We start from the raw sequence: 5,493 nt of genomic DNA on the forward strand, positions 1-5,493 counted from the left end.
ATAATCCGCTAAGGGAACGGTAGGTGGATTTGTTCTTGACGGCCCATGTTGGTCTTCCACATTTTCAACACGTTCTTCTTCGTTGGTTGGAATGTGCATCGTGTTCGTCCGGAATATGGGATGCTTGAGAAGGTGGAACTTGAGATTTCTTGGGAGGCATCTTTTTATTACGAAAAGTAGATAATGTTGAATGAATGACTTTTTGATCTGTTCCCACAGACGGCACCAATTGTTGTAGCCTGAACTGAACAATAATTTTGTAAAATGGGAGATAAATCGTTGAACTTCTGAAGGAAGGCGGTCCTTCCAATCAGGATGATGACAGCCGACGTTTCTTGAGGATCGAACCTCCTGGATGAAGGTTGAACGTCCCTGGATGAAGGTTGAACGTCTTCGGATGAAGGTTGAACGTCCCTGGCGAAGGTTGATCTTCCTTGAGGATTGAACCTGTTACAGTGTGGGAAGCGGTCTTCCCACAAACGCTCCGATGCTTAAGTCAAATATAGTCAAATATAGTATTCTTTTCTCTCTCTAAGAGCCAACCCTTGCCTCTTCAGCTTTCAACCTATTTATAGGAATAAAGGAGGAAGTTGCCTGTGAGCTATTGGTAAAAGATCGTGCTGAACGTGGGTATACATATCTAGGATGATAATGGAGTACGTGGGTAGTGGTTATATCATAATGGTTTCTCTATCTTTTTTTCTCCCTTTGCAATTTAGGTGTCTTTTTGCTTATGGGTTTATGAAGCAAAATATTAAATTTTGTCATTCTGAAATTTTGGTGTTTTTGATAGTACTAAAGTTGTATTCTTATTATCAATGACATTGTCTTGGTTTTAATCTATGAAAGGAAAGGATTAATTTGAAAAAGAGAACATAGTTACTGCCTTTTCTGACTTTTGGCTAAACTTTCATCTCAATAGAAACATGGTTGAACATGGAAAGGACCCTGTTCTGCATTTTTTGTAATGAGCATGTATTTAATCTATGATATATGCTTTCCTTGACGGGAAAATAAATTGAATGGTATTTTAAACAAAATTAGGAATGGTTTATTTGGTTGGTTATACAGTTGTTGATGATGATTTTCTCCTTCCTGTGCAGTACTCAGCTTGTTGGGGTGTGTAGAGATGATGAATATTAATTTTGCCTTCTTTGATAATATTCCAGGTGATTCTGATAACAAAGCTAGTAAGGTACTTAATTATTTCTCATAGTCCTTGATATAAGTAATTGAAAATTAATTATATAATCTGTTGGTTGAAGTGTGGGTCTATCATGTGTTGAAGTATCTTCATATTGACCATTGGTCCTTTCCATGCAAAAGTAAATGGGTTCTTTCCAAGGTCATGCTCTGCCTGGATCACTGTTTATGTTAATTGGGATATGGCACATATGGAGATCTTTGGTTAGATATCGCGTTTGGAATCCTGTGCCTGGTTTTGATGGGAAGCTCAAGTATCTGGAACTTTATGTTGTTGCAATTGGTGCCTTCATTGAGCTTTTATACCCTACTCACCTCAATTTTTTTGCAAATGGAGTCCTAAATCTTTCTCACCTCAATGATTTTGAGCATGCTGGAATGCTTCTCATGTTTGGAGTTGTTTGTTTGCTCTCTGAGAATTCCAGGTTCCTCCCTTTTCTTTCATATTGTGTTTGCTTCCTCACAAAATATGGCATTCTATTAAGACAATAGTGGACTTCATTTTTTTTAACTTTCTGGTGAAACTGAAGCTCTAAGTATGCATTCGTTATTATTAGTTGAGAAAGCCAGAGAAGTGAATAGGAATACCAAAATCTTATCATATAACTTCCCAGCTATGTCATTCTGCAAAACCCAAGTGTTACCTCGTTGGACTTTGTAGCTCTATGTCCAAGCACAAAATTGTAAGTTTGCCAGATGGAGCCCTTTGTTTTGTGGCTGCAACTGCATTTGGTGCCGAGTATCTGTTGTTTTACTTTCACTCAACAACTCATAAAGCACTAGAAGGTTACTACCATCTTCTTCTTGTCCTGTTAATATCACTATGCATTATAACGGTTGTGGCTCAAGCTTTCTACCCACCAGTTTTCGTGTGGATTTATCGAGTGGCATTGCCATAACTCTCCAAGGCCTCTGTTCACTCTCTCAAGGGAAGCTTTAGCACATTATAAATGCTACATATAACCGTATGTTGCCTTGAATCATTAGATTAAAATTTCTCTACTATGAGACTAGAACAGTAGTCCTTCACAACAATTGGCAAGTCTATAAATAATTTACTTTTCTTGTAAATTGTTTGATCTAAGTTCGAATATAATTATCACACCAGGAGTCTTTTATCATGAATCCATTATCAATTGTATTTGTATGTAGGTGCACCAGCAAGTATAGTGGGTTTTCTGAAGGAGTTATGGCCCAATATTGTGTATGTTATCATTTTTTAGCTTGTGATCGTCATTCCTGTTTGGAATAACAAACTAATGCTTCCACGGATATCTAGACCTATAGTTTAGCTTTCGATTTAGCATATGTGAAAAGTTAATGCTTCTTGGTCTGTAGGATATCATATTCTGACTGCGTGAATTGATAAGCAGAGAAAGTTCAACTTATGCTTATTGGTTTGTAGGATATCATATTCTGTCAGAGCGATAATTGTTGCTATGACATGCTTGGTGGGGCCTCTTATTTGTAAAGTTTGCATGATTTGAAGCATTTTATAGCATTTTTGTCATAATACGATGTTTCAAGCATCTACCTTTATTACTTTGAAGATCACACTCAATTAACTTGTGTATTTTATGTTGTAGGGAGCAAACCTATAAAGGATGGGCATAACAAGTCATGAGATTCAAGATTTAGGTGTTTAGGCTTCTTATATAGTTAAATGTTAGCTTTGTAATGAGAAACCACTATGTCATTTTCCCTTTCACATGACAAAAGATACATGACAAACATTTGTTTTCGTGTCGTCTGAATATGTTCCGTGACAGTATTTTAATTCTATGTCATCGGAAGGCGAAATAAAAAATGCGTTCGCGTCTCAGATGACGTTACGGTTACAGTATGTTGTCATCCTAAAAGAACGCGATTTTGATGGAAAAGTCACATCAGCATCAGACGACACTTCGAATAAATGACTGTTATTGTTGTACGAAAATAAAAAAGCGGCAACCAAAACTTAGAAAAGCGGGGGAGTAATAACTTCTATTTTGCGCGCTTAAAAAAGAACGGGGTATATAAGGCCAATTTAGCCTCAACCCAGTCTTTCGAACTCCTCTTCTCCTTCGATCTCCACCTCTGCAAAAGCCCTAAACACAATTCATCTTCTCCTGCTTGGTTTACCTCTCTCAATCGGGTGAATCGTCTTCTAACTCTTTAATTCTTCATCTCGGTAAGGTTCGTTTTAGGGTTAATTTAACACATTATGCTATGTTCATGACGATTGTTCTTGAAATTATTATACTATCTGCATGTTAGTTTTGACTTAATCTACTGCATATTCTTTCTATAATTCGAAGTTTGTTTGCTTAAAATTAGGTATTGACATTCTGAAATAAGGGTTTTATGTGGTTTTAGTATATCTAGTTATTTTTTATGTTTATCTGGCTTTTTGGCAATGCTATTATTCTATTTGGATGATTCTTTCATGTACTTTTGATACTGGGTTTACTTTGGATGATTCTTTCATGTACTTTTGATGTTGTGTTTACTTTGGAGATGATTCTTTAATGTACTTTTGATGCTGGGTTTATAGTCTTGTAGATACATTTACATATACATATTGGGTTTCTATGCTGTTTTATGTTTGTCAATGTATGTGTTTATTGATAATTATTAGTTAGAATACAACTGATTATAGATTATGTTTGTTCAAGATGGATAAATCATGGATGGTGGCTGATAGGAGATCACTACAGTTTAGAATAGGCTTACAAGAGTTTCTGAAGTTTGCAACTGCTAATGCTACAAACTCAAACTATATTTGTTGTCCTTGTGTCAAATGTTGTAACCTCAGAGGTGGTAGTATTGACTTTATTAAGGATCATTTAATCTGTAATGGAATTATGAAAACATATACAACTTGGGTATGGCACGGTGAGTGTTCTATTGCAAACTCAAATCATATAGGTGAGAGTTCTGAAACAGTTGAAATGAACCATGACTTAGGGAGAGACTTAGAAGAAGATGGGTGCTCAGTAGAGTCAGATGAATTTATGCATTTCGTTCATGATGGAGACAAGCCTTTGTATCCTGGTTGTACTAAATCCACCAAGATGAATGGTTTACTACAAACCTTTAATCTGAAAGCTAAACATGGTCTGACCGAGTCTTTTTATCCAGCTTATTCCCCAACTTGGCAAATGGTTGACACTAAGTGGCTAGATTTTGGTAGTGAACCTAGGAACCTTAGGATAGGGTTATCTTCAGATGGTTTTAACCCATTTGGCAATCTTAGCAGCACCTACTTGTGTTGGCCAGTCATAATGGTTGTTTATAACCTTCCGCCATGGCTATGTATGAAACGAAAGTACATGATGTTAACTTTGTTAATTTCCGGACCCAAGCAGCCTGGAAATGATATTAATGTGTACTTGCAGCCTTTAATAGATGACATAAAAGTCTTGTGGGATGATGGAATTGATCGGGTGTATGATGCAGTGAGAGGAGAATACTTTAGGTTGAGAGGGGTCTTGTTGTGGACTATTAACGATTTTCCCGCTTTTGGGAACTTATCAAGGAGCATTGTTAAAGGGTACAATGCATGTCTTATATGCATTGACCAGACCAAACCGATAAGTTTGAAGTATTCTAAAAAGATGGCTTATATAAGGACTCGTAGGTGGACTGCAAGAAACCATCCTTATAGAAAGCAAGCTTCTGCTTTTGATAATATTGTAGAAAAGGATGATCCTTCTAAACCATTAACTGGGGAGGAGTTATATGAAAGAGTTCAATGCTTGCCCAAAGCTAGTGGGAAGGGTGAGAAATCTGTTCCGTATAAGGGTGACCCTGAGTCTAGACCATGTTGGAAGAAGAAGTCTGTATTCTATGAACTAGAATATTGGAAATTCCTTCCAGTCAGGCATAATCTAGATGTAATGCATATTGAAAAGAATTGTTGTGAGTCTATTCTTGGGACACTATTGAACATACCGGGTAAAACAAATGATGGAGTTGCATCTAGAAATGATATGATTGATATGGGGATCCGTACTAACTTGAAACCCATATCTGGTGACAAGAGAGACAAGTTGCCTATGAGTCAGATCAACTTGTATGCGGAAGAACGAAAGATTTCTGCAATTCATTTTTCAATATGAAGACTCCCTCTCGCTTTTCATCTAATGTACGGAACCTAGTTTCATTAAAAGATTCCAGAATAGGTAATTTAAAGTCTCATGATTGCCATGTTATAATGCAATTGCTACTGCCCATTGCATTGCGTTCAGTGTTGGACAAACCTGTTAGAATTTCCATCATTCGATTCTGCTTATTCTTTAAATCTGTTTG

The 5,493-nt window shown here is 36.7% G+C and overlaps 1 pseudogene; it reads left to right on the top strand.

Annotated features, from left to right (window-relative positions):
• Positions 1 to 1,329: 1,329 nt before the first annotated feature.
• On the top strand, positions 1,330 to 2,143 carry LOC136233658 (uncharacterized; annotated as a pseudogene).
• Positions 2,144 to 5,493: the final 3,350 nt, after the last annotated feature.

The sequence above is a fragment of the Euphorbia lathyris genome, chromosome 6 (genome assembly GCF_963576675.1).
Source record: "Euphorbia lathyris chromosome 6, ddEupLath1.1, whole genome shotgun sequence".
Taxonomy (NCBI): Eukaryota; Viridiplantae; Streptophyta; class Magnoliopsida; order Malpighiales; family Euphorbiaceae; genus Euphorbia; species Euphorbia lathyris.